This window comes from Bufo gargarizans, chromosome 3 (genome assembly GCF_014858855.1).
Source record: "Bufo gargarizans isolate SCDJY-AF-19 chromosome 3, ASM1485885v1, whole genome shotgun sequence".
Lineage (NCBI taxonomy): Eukaryota > Metazoa > Chordata > Amphibia > Anura > Bufonidae > Bufo > Bufo gargarizans.
This window is the reverse complement of record NC_058082.1, coordinates 289,704,886-289,717,269: the sequence shown is the minus strand read 5'-3', so window position 1 is coordinate 289,717,269 and position 12,384 is coordinate 289,704,886. Positions and strand designations below refer to the sequence as shown.

At 43.0% G+C, this 12,384-nt stretch overlaps 1 protein-coding gene across 2 annotated transcripts in view; it reads left to right on the top strand.

The window, feature by feature from the left end:
* The window catches only part of BRIP1 (BRCA1 interacting helicase 1), a 298,550-nt gene that overhangs the window by 96,020 nt on the left and 190,146 nt on the right, over positions 1–12,384 (top strand). The window lies entirely within an intron of this gene.

Sequence of the window (12,384 nt, the reverse complement as noted above, 5' to 3'; positions counted from 1 at the left end):
TGAGTACACTTCTAGATTTACTGTATGGGTATTCAGAATCATGATCTATTAATGCATTGGTAAGGTAACTGAAAATTTAAAAATAAAGGTAATTTTTCTTATAGTGTCATAGCAGTTAGACCCGATTGTGCTGTAGCCTGCTTTATGTGCTTCCAAGCTATATGCTCAGGAACCCTGAGATTTGGGTTTGGAGTGTGTCTTCTTGTGACATGGAGGTACCATTGGTAACCAGTTAGTGTCTTGACAAAATAGCAACTCAGTGGTTTATGGTTGACTTCTAAATCCTGTAGATTGATGACCACTTATTACCCCCCTTCCCCCAATCTATGTCAAAGGCAGCCATAGAAAATTATTTTCAATGGTGGCCATTACCTCTTTAAGGTCTATATCATATATTTTGTTATAATACCAGAGGGAAGGTGTTGCATTTAACTGTATAAGATAATGGTGTCAATTTGGCAGGATTTGACCCAAAGTGGTAAATCTCTTTAATTTAGATAAACCCTTTTGCTACCAGGTGTCTTTGGGCATTTTACACTTCTGGTGGCCTGGACTTACAAAACTTACAAAACAAAAAAATCAAACCACCCCCCTCCTTCCTCCTCAATACCCGGCACAGCGCGCTATGCACTTTTTTTTTTTCAAAGTGCAATTTTGCATTAACATTGCATAAAAGTTAATACTTTATCATAAAAAAAATTGCATAAAACCAGAAACTATGTATTTGCTGGAAGCAGACAACCTGATTATTGATGTTGCCTTGAAATCCATGTCCACCTGCATGTAATTTTGTGACAAACAGGAATTATTATTATTCCATCAGAACAAATATTTACACATAAAACTCACATCCAAGCAGTTTATGCACAAAGACTATGTAAAAATAATATAGTAAGGTGTGCAAAGCTCGTATACATCAGTCAAAACTATGAAACAGAGGCCATGCAATAGTTGGTGGTAATAATCAACGTGTTAAATTAAAAGTACATACTGCACATGGCAAAACAGCGCCCATGGCGCCAAAGTCTACATTTTCTGAGCATGCACAGCATACCATATATAAAAATACAACCTAATAATTAGTACGCTTAACTAAATTCATGCAACTTTGCAGCAAACATTAATTATAAACAAAAATGAGACAAAAATTTATTTTTGACTACAATGCGTAGCCCTTATGAAAATAAAATACACTCTGCAAAAAAAAAAAAAACTAAGATGTGAGGAGTCAATGCACATCTCACATATCTACATTCAATGCGCATGTGTTAAAGGAATGCATCAGAGAATAATTATTTATTGTTGATACGATTTGCATGTAATGTTTAATTAATTGTTTCTACATTCTTGGGGATCTTCTTATCATATGTTATTTACTGCCTGTTAAATATTTTTAACATCAGTACTAAAAAAAATGTAATATTTTATTATATGGATGAACCATGTGGTGGTATTTATAGGCAATTATCTGTGATGGTGTTTTTCAAATAAGTATATACTAATATAATAGTCCAGGTTATTTTGTTGGTGTATTTGTTTTAAAAATAGCAGTGTACTTTTTTTTTTTTTTTTTTTTTTTTTTTACTACAGTAATTGGAAATGATCTGTAGTGAGCGACAAAGTCTTTTCTGACGAAAACCTTTCCATCTGTTAGAAATATGTTACAGTTCACTCTGGTGATGATCAATTATCACTGTTACTTAGCTAGAGAAGCAGTTTGATTATTTTACTGTAAGGTTTATGTATAGAAAGGATAGGGACAGTGTAAAATGTAAATCTCATTGATGATTGTTTGTGATGCAAGTGTTTAGTGTGACTCAAGAATAAATAGCCCAATTAGCCACCAAAGGATGATTAGATGAGCAGTAACTTATTTTCTCACTCCTTTTCTAGGAAAAAAACTGATCCCCATTTAGGACAATTAGAGAGCACACATTCTCTCTGATGGGGGGATTGATAACATGCACCAATGTCCATGTCCCCCCTCTGGTCATGTAATACTATACAGGGAGATGAGGCTGTTTGAGATCACTGAGTGCAGGGGAGCTGCTTTAACCTGTTATATCTAAAGCCTGTATTACACCATGTGAGTGCCAGGTAGATCATCGCTGAGAAGCATTCGTAGGAATGCTCGTCAGCAACTAACTGACCTGTGTATTAGCGCTGCCGATTACCTGATGAATGAGCAAACACAATCTTTCAGAAGGTTAAAAAATTGGCCATCTAATCAAGCTATGCTGCTGGTAAATAATGATCCTGTATGGGGATGAGCAATGACATTTGCGATTGCTCCTCCCCATACTGTGGAGGATATCTCTGCATGTACTAGCAGCAGTCTGCCTCATCTGTTACTGTAATACAGCCTTTAGTGTAGTGTTGCTAGCTGCCACACAGCAGACATACAGCCTTATTGCCTAATAATAAATTTTTTGTATGAGCCCTGCTCCGGATTTGGAATTTAAGGCATTTGTTTTTCAGACTAGAAAACCCACTGGACTATAGAGTTAGAAAACCAAAAATAAGAAAAAAAAAAATATATCTTGCTAATTAAAACTTCCTTGGTGTTCTAAGGTAGTGGATTGGTTAATGTGTTGGGCATTATACCAATATATGTGATATACTGCAGTATTAAGAAACTGATATTGCAGTTTCTTAATCACCACAGTATCTTTGTGATGTCACGCCCGCTTCTGCCATAAGGCAGGGTTGCAGCAGTTTGCCGTGGGGCACAGGAGCTTCAGGCTGAAGCCTGTGTGGCAGTCGAACGGCTCTGGAGGCCACAATAACATCATTGTTACCCCCCCCCCCCCTGCATCAGGTCATGGTGGGTGCGATAATGTGTTCACGTGCCTACATCATCGCGCTGCCCGTGACCCAGTTCAGGAGGTTGCGGTGATGTCATCGTGACCGCCTGTGGCCTGAAGAAAGAGGAAACCTCTGGACTGCATCACAGACTGACACAGGTGAGTATAATGTGTGTTTAAAAAAATATATTAAATATGGCTATATTATTATACGTTATTTTATAGGAGGAGAGCATTATATATGGGGCCATTATTCCGCAGGTGGAGAGCATTATACATGGGGGCATTATTCTGTGGGGTGAGCATTATGTGTGGGCACATTATCCTAGAGGGGGAGAGCATTATATGTAGGGGCATTATTCTACAGGAGAAGAGCATTATATGTGGGGGCGTTATTTTAGATGGGGCGAGCATTAAAAATTGGGTCACTATTCTAGAGGGGGAGAGCATTATATATGGGGGCATTATTCTGCAGGGGGGAAGCATTGTGTGTCGGGGCATTATTCTAGAGCAGTGTTTCCCAACCAGTGTGCCTCCAGCTGTTGCAAAACTACAACTCCCAGCATGCCTGGACAGTCTTTGGCTGTGCGGGCATGCTGGGAGTTGTAGTTTTGCAACAGCTGGAGGCACACTGGTTGGGAAACACTGTTCTAGAGGAGGGAGAGCATTATATATTGGGGGCATTATTTTAGAGGGAGGGGAGCATAATATATAGAGGCATTATACTACAGTGGGGAGATCATTATATATGGGGGCATTATACTACAGGGGAGCACTATATATAAATAGGAACACTAATGCCCTATGGGGGCATTACTATTATTGGGGTTGAGGGTACTGTTGGGGGCACTATTACTATTAACGGCAGTCTGAACTATTGAGGGGGGCACTGTCTTTTTGGCACTCATCTCTTCAGTATAGTGTCTGTGGGCATTGGAGCACTTAGCGGGCACAGTATTGGAGGTAGCAGCAGGATGTCAGTGTTGGGGCACCAGGAGGGGGACGATGAAAGAAAAGTGAGGAATCTAAGATGTCTATGTGTCTGCAGAGACGAGATCATCATGGCAGTCTGGTCTGAATGGAGAATATGAGAAAAGAGACTATCTGATAATGAGACGTCACTGGATGTAAGAGGTATCTGGCACTGTGTCACCCTGTATGTTTAGCAACGCTGTATGTAATGTCCTCCCAGATATGTCTTTAAGGCCTCATGCACACGACTGTATTTCCAGTCCTCATTCGATTCACATTTTTAGTGGATTGAGTGCAGACCCATTCATTTCTAAATCCCTGTGCCCAGGCCTCATTACATGGTGTGGGAGAGTGGGGCCACAAGGAGACATTACTATAATGTATGGGGGTCTTCAAAGAGACATTTTACTGTGTAAGTACCGTACATTATAATGTTTCTCTTTGTTGAACTCATACAGTATAATGTAATATCTCCTTGTTTCCCCCATACTATGGGGCAACAAGGAGACATTATAATGTGTGAGGGCAACAAGGAGAAATTATACTGTATGGGGACAACAAGGAGAAATGATACTGTATGGGGACAACAAGGTCAAATTATTCTGTATGGGGGCAACAAGGAGGCATTTAACTGTATGGGGCAACAAGGAGACATTATACTGTATGGGGCCTATATCATTAAAGGGGTTGTCTCACTTACTAATATTGTTATTCATATCGATTCCTTTGCTGGCTGGATTAAATTTTTCCATTACATTATACACTGCTCGTTTCCATGATTACAGACGACCCTGCAATCCATCAGTCGTGGTCATGCTTGCACGCTATAGGAAAAAGCACCAGCCTATGTGCGCTCCCATGGTCCCGAGAGGCCAGTGCTTTTTCCTATACTGTGCAATAGGCCTGCACAATATATCGCCATCGCAATAAATCGCCATATCGCAATTGCCAATTGGCCGACCCTAAAATGCTGCAATTGTATTACCATATTTTTCGCTTTATAAGACTAACTTTTTCCCCCAAAAAAGTAGGGGGAAAATGGCAGTGCGTGGCCGGCGATGCATCAGTTACAGTGCGGGGAGGGAAGAGGGGCTGGAGGCAAGTCGTTATTTTAATAAACAAATGTTCTTCTATTTTATTTATCTGTTCTGTGCAGTGCTATTAAGAAAATGGCAAGTTTTGTATTTTGTACTATTGCAGTAATGCAAATATGTTATTTAATTTAGTAAAAGATGTTTTATTTTGAAAAACACTGTGCATTTCAGTTCTTGAGTTAAGCATAACTACATTTCAGCATTATCGGTAATTTCTGTGTGCTTTTGCCTTAAAAATCCAAGCAAATAGACCTATAGCACAATTCCCTTAAAATATTGCATCCCATATTGTTATCGCAATTTTTAGGGTCGCAATCGCACAAAATTCCCATATCGTGCAGCCCTAGTGTGCAAGCACGACCATTGATGCTGGATTGCAGGGTGTCTGTAGCCCCTGGAAACGAGCAGTGTGATGGAAAAATGAATCCAGCCAGCAAAGGAATCAATATGGATAATAACAATACATTAGTAACTGCCTTGTATTAACTTCCTCTACATGATAAATGACATTTGCTAAAGTGAGACAAACCCTTTAAAGGGAATCTGTCACCGATTTTAGGGGACATTGACATGGCGGGTTGTACCTTGGAATTTTTTTGCAGACAGCTGGGCAAAATTTTGCCGTAAACCCACTGGCGGCCACATCCATTCTGCCTACCAGACATTTCAATGGGAGGTAGCATTGAGGATCGCGTAACAGCCAGTTAAAGCCGCAGCACACTGAGAAGGCACATGCCCAGCCGTGGCTTTAAGTCGCCTCTCTGTGATCCTAAGCACTACCTCCCATTGAGATGTATATCAAGGATGTGGTTGCGGGCAGGTTTTTGGCAGAATTTATATGCGGGTGCCAGCTCCTCTGTAAAAATCAGTCGAGTATGTGTCCCCTTATGCTGCTAGGCTCTAACAGCTTCCAGCGCATTTTAAGTCCTGCTGTTCATGAACTTATGGCTTTCACCGCCCCCTGCTACTGGTGACAGGTTCTCTTTAAGGAGCTGGGGGTACATTGTTCCCATAGAAGTTAATGGAGTGGTGGAGCCACATATGCACTAACAATCCATACAGAAAGTGGATTCGGGGACACCTTGTTCTCAAGATTTATTCTTTAGATAGGTAAATCTGATATTTTTGTGTGGGGTAACCCCTTTAAGCAGGAGTGGAGTTTTATGAGAGTGGTATTAAGATGAAGAAGATGTATAGCTCTTTATATGAAAAGCTGTCATGAATTTCTACCTTTTCTTCAGTACAGTGTGCAGTGCAGATATAGGTTAGGGCCTGTTCACATCTCATTTTTGCTGTACTTCAAGCGGATACTTTGACATACAGTAAGAAAAAGCATACAGTTTTGTGGTCATTTATCCTTTTTTAACGTATACATTTGATAGATGTGCATAAGTTTTCATAAGTTTAACAAAAAACAGTTTTTTGTGAAACCTTTTTTTTTTTAAATGATGTTTTGAAGGCATTATCTCAAATGGATGGAAACTTATTGTGTTACTTTTCCTTCTGTCTCTAATGCACTGCATTGTTTCTATACATTTTTTTCAGGACAGAAAAGTAGGGTATGCTACATTATTTAGTCCTGCAATAAAAATGTACAGAAATGTAAACAGTGACAAATGGAGTAAAAAATATGCACTTTAGAACTATATTTGCCCAATTATAGTCTGTGGTTACGTCAAGGCATACATTTCTATACGTTTTTTCTGTTCACAAACATGTCCACTTGACGTACAGCAAAAACGATTTGTGAACAGCCCCTTATTGGTATTTGATACAGAAATGAATGGTCATATATAGTAAGCAGTAAATCGACCCTTTCGGCCCTTTCCCTGTGACAGCAGGCGAGATCTGGTTACTTTTGTTACACAGGTGTCTGGTAACCTCCGTGATGGAGGCTCTTGTGTCGGGACTAATACATTTTACATTTGTAATCTCACCTTTGAAGAAACTCATGCCCACTATAAAATAATCATCTCCTTCTGCCGGTACTTTCCCCCTGCTTGCAAGGTGTTGGGAAAGCAGCCCTATTAAGAATTAGAAGGCACTCTATCAGAGTACAGTACTCACATGTACATGCAGACCGCCATCTCCTATAGTAGTGCTGACATTAGTTGTCTTCTATAAAACAGCAGTGACTGTAATGTAAGATATATGAGGACTGTAAATGAGTAAAGCACTGCCATATGTGATAAACAGATATGCCACTTTATAAGAAATCTGATTGCTGTCAGAGAATGGAAGCATATTTGCATACATCCAGAAGCTGAAGATCCAGCCTAATGTGTCCTTTGCACAGTCTGTGGTTATTACGATGTATCGGTTGTGCTGCTATTGTATCTGGGTTGCCTAGGATTTCTCAAAGGGGTATTCTCATCTCAGACATTGGTGACATATCGCCAAGATTTGCCACCAATGTCAAATAGGCCCCCCAAAGTGAAGGGAGTCCCAAAAAAATAGGCAAGCACTTGACTAATTACGGAAGTCCCATAGTGGTGGATGGAGAGGTGGGTGTGCATATGCGGTGTGCCCTTCATTCATTTCTATAGGACCTTTGAAAATAATCGAACACTCTCGCACGTTTAGTTTTAGAACCCCCATATAAGTGAATAGAAAGCGTATGCGTGGTGTGCATATTCTAGCAATATAACACCAATATATGAGATGGGTATACCCCTTTAAGTAATAACATGCTGCTTGCAGATTGTACTGCATTTTTATGGTGACAGGTTCCCTTTAAGTGTTTGTTTGCCCCAGGACCATAAATTACGGTATGCAGTGCTATTTACTTAGCTAGAATAAATTATGTCTCCCAGTACTCCCACTCCACGTATGCAGCAAGTGGAGCCTCCTGAACATTTGGCCATGTTACTGCAATTTATTGGACGCTTGCCTTGTATTTGTGCCTGGCAACCTGTAAAAACCTCATCTAGTTACCCAAGCATTTTATTAGTTCACCTCAGCCTAGCCAGAATGAATGTGTTTCCATTCTTCTTATTTGGTTCTGGCTTTCATCGCTGTTTGTTTTTTTAGGATTTTGTAATTGTGAAATGTTTTCCTTTCCATTGCTTTAATGACAGCCGAGTTTCAAACATTATTTATTCCACACCTTTCTTATAAGGATTAATTTAAGGATTAATCAGATTTATGTTTAGTTTACCTGAAGAAAAAAAGTCCACAGTAAATACAAGTCTTTTAGTTGTTCCTTTCTGTGAAGGGGTTGCGCAGGACATATATATTGATGACCTATCTTCAGGTGGGGGTGCCGGGTGTCGGCCCCGTGGCGATCAGCTGTTTGAAGAGGCGGTACCCGCCTCCTGTATCTGTATTAAAGGTTAATTATCACTGGTGGTGCAGAAACAACCCTATATTAAACAGGAAGTAGCACTTGCATACAACGCTGCCTCCTCTTCAAATAGGTAATTGGTGCAGGTGTCAGACCCCCCCCCAATCTAACGTTGATGACTTATCTTGGCATAGGAACATAATGCCAGACACTGCCAGCGCCCCTCAGATCCTATTCACTATAATGGGGTCTGAAATATCAGAATTTCGTCCAATTTCTTGCTAGAACCTCCGCCGCAGATGTGGACCTAGCCTCTAGATAGGTCATCAGTATCTGATCGGTGGCGGTCTGACACCCAGGTTCCTTGCCGATCAGCCACGTCCTTCTCTCAGCTTTTCCCAGGCCAGTGACGACATGTTCATATCACATGGCCTAGGAGCAGCTCAGCCCCATTGAAGTGAATGGGGCTGAGCACGATACCAACCACAGCCACTATACAATGTACGGTACTGTGCTTGGTGAGCATAGAGAAGGCAGCGGGAGCAAAGGAGCCTCACTGCCTCCTCAAAACAGCTGATCGTTGGGGGTCCTGGCTGTCGGCCCCCCACTGAAGAGATACTGATGCTTCCCATTTCAATGAAAAGAAAGTGTCAAAAAATTTCTATGTACGTGTCCGCACATTTTTTTGTGCATTTTTTGGGGCGCTTTTTAGTATGGATGCGTGACAAAAACCATGAGCTGAAATTGCAGTTTTGTGTTGAAGTAAACACCTATTGGTTAAAAAAAACAAAAAAGGAATAAAAAATTGTATCAAGAAAGCGCTGAAAAGAAACTTTCAAAATCCATCATGTGAACATACCCTTACAGTGTCAGGTAGTGATGATTGAGCACCCCAATGCTCGGGTGCTCTGCCCAGCACATCGGGATGCCCGGGTGCTCTACCGAGCACCCAAGCCCTATAGAAGTCAATGGGAGGACTGGTGGTTTCGATTGTGTTGACCGGACTCTTGGGAGCGATCAAACTGCACTTATTGGAAGAGGAACGGCCAGTGGCATCTGTATTGTACCTGTTGAGAAATTCCGCTGAGCATTTTCTGGGAAACTAAAGTCTTTCGGTTCTGGGGGAAGTATGGTTGCAAAGCTGAACCTTAACTAATTGATGGAAGGGGTGGAGCGGAGTGGAGCCTGCGGCCTAATTTGACTATGCACAGGAAGCCTCGCCCGGACACAGAAAGGATTGACAGATTGATACCTATTTCACGATTCTGTGGGTGGTGGTGCATGGCCGTTTTGAACGTGTGGATCGAGTCGATTTGTGTGGTTCATTCCGATAACCAAAGACACTCCTCCGTGCTAATTAGTTACTTGACCCCCGGTGATTACGATTGTGTTGACCAGACTATCATCTGATGATAAAGAACTTGGAAGAGGAACGGACGTTGAGCTGACCGTGTAAAAAATTGTAGGTGAGGGGTGCACAAATTTCCCAGTACCGTCTCAGGGAGGTAGTGACGATAAATAACAATGTCATAGGTATTTAGGATGAGGAAACATTATACAGGAGAGGTAAAGTATGATTGCTGGCCTGCTGGTGACCCGCTAAAACATTAGGGGTGAGGGTCTTTAGCTGAGCTGACCATCTAAAACATTATGGGTGAGGGCCTGCTGGTGAGCTGACCATCTAAAACACTATGGGTGAAAACCTGTTGGTGAGCTGACCATCTAAAACATTATGGGTGAGGGCCTGCTGGTGAGCTGACCATCTAAAACACTATGGGTGAAAACCTGCTGGTGAGCTGACCATCTAAAACATTATGGGTGAGGGCCTGCTGATGAGCTGACCATCTAAAACATTATGGGCGAGGGCCTGCTGCTGAGCTAACCATCCGAAAAATTATATGAGAAGGCATATACGTGATGGACGAGGAGGAGGATGAGAAAAGGAAGATTCAACCATATACCCTTTTTTGTGGCGGAAGGGGTGCATGGGAATACAGAGTATTCAGTACATTCTAAACAACACATTTAAAGTGCCTTTATGTTCAGTCGTGGCCTCCTCTAGTGGGGTGGAGAAGTCAGGGGCAATCCAGGCCTTGTTAATTTTTATAGGAGTCAACCTGTCAGCATTTTTTCAGTTGACAGCCGGATACGGTTATCTGTTATAATGCCACCAGCAGCACTAAATTACCCGCTAAGACAAAACTCTGGCGGCAGGGCAGGCCAGTACCTCAAAGGCGTAGAGCGCCAGTTCGTGCCACGTGTCCAGCTTGGACACCCAGTAGTTGTAAGGCACTGAGGGATCACCGAGGACGCTGACACGGTCTGCTACGTACTCCTTTACCATCTTCCAAAACTTTTCCCTCCTTGTGACACCAGGACGTGCATCATGTTGAGGGTGCTGGCGGGGTGTCAAAAAAAATTCTGGTATAGCACCATTTTGCTCGTCCTCTCGAGAGATGACAAGAGAGATGACAAGTTATCTTTGTAGCGGGGATCCAGAAGGGTGAACACCCAGTAATCCTTGTTATCTAACATGAAGTCAGCCATGTGTGCCAGAGTACCAGTGGGCAAGACTTTTCTGTCGTCATCAGGAGGATGACTGTCCATCTCCTCCTCCTCTTCTGTCCACCCATGCTGAACAGATGGAATTAAAGTTCCATGGCTACTACCCTGTGTAGCGGAGGCAACCGTCCCCTGCTCCTCCTCCTCCAATACACGCTGAGAAGACAAACTGAGGATGTTCTGGCTATCACCCAGGGTCATGTCTTCTTCCCCCATTTCCAACTCTTCCCCACGAACAGCGTCGACCTTAATTGTGAGCAGCGAACGTTTGAGTCGACACAGAAGTGGGATGGTTACACTGACAATAGCGTTATCGCCGCTCACCATCTGTGTCGATTCCTCAAAGTTTAACACCTCACAAAGGTCAGACATCCATGCCCACTCCTCGCTTGTGAAGAGCAGAAGCTGACTGGAAAGGCGACAACCGTGCTGCAGCTGGTATTCCATTACTGCCCTTTGCTGCTCACAAAGCCTGGCCAACATGTGTAACGTGGAGTTCCAGCACGTGCTCACGTCGCACAACAGCCGGTGAGCTGGCAATTTCAAGCTCGCTGCAGCGTCAACAGACCGGCTGAAGCTGTTGATGACTTGCGGAAATGTACACACACGCGGCACACCTTCGCCAGTAGCTCAGGCAAATTGGGGTAGGTTTTCAGAAACCGCTAAACCACTAAGTTAAAGATGTGGGCTAGGCATGGGATGTGAGTGAGCTTGCCGAGCTCCAAAGCCGCCACCAAGTTACGCCCATTATCACACACAACCATGTTTGGCGTGGCCCGCCTTCTCCCTGTTGCCACCCCACTGCCTCTTCCAGCCTGTTGCGGTGCTGCAGATTGCTCCCCCTCGGGACTGCTGTCCTCGCTCGCTCGAGTTTCCGCCTTCCCATGTTAGGTCAGTGACCTCATCGTCCACCAAGTCCTCTTCAACTTACCCACACCTATCATCCTCCTCATGGGCAGCACGGTGGCTCAGTGGTTAGCACTGGTGCCTTGCAGTGCTGGGTCCTAGGTTTGAATCCGACCAAGGGCAACATCTGCGTGGAGTTTGTATGTTCTCCCCGTGTTTGCGTGGGTTTCCTCCGGGTACTCCGGTTTCCTCCCACACTCCAAAGACATACTGATAGGGACCTTAGATTATGAGCCCCATTGGGGACAGTTGGATGATAATGTCTGTAAAGCGCTGCGGAATTAGTAGCGCTATATAAGTGTGTATATTAATAATTTGCTGGCCCCAACACAACTTCAGTGATTGACAATGGTATATCATCCTCCTCATCAACCTCTGCAGACAGTAATTGTGGTTGACTTGATGGCAACTGTGTCTCGTCATCATCCACCTCCTCAAACACATCATCTTGTGATCACTTGTCAATCACTGAAGTTGTGTTGGGGCCAGCAAATTATTATTCTCTAGAGGTTGAGAATTAGGGCACAAGATCTCATGTCCCTCTTCAAGAGTGCTTGGAGAGAGGGCCAAATTTAGTGATGGGGTGAAAATAGCTCCTCGGAACATCTGAGTACCGGATCGCTTGTTTGGCCAGACTCTACATGGTGTGATGAAGGATGATCAGGGTGAGGATTGTGTTGTTGACCAGACTGTTTGCTACTGAGACTGGACTTGGTGGAAGACAGGGTGGTGCTTAACCCAGTGGAAGCATTATCTGCTGCAA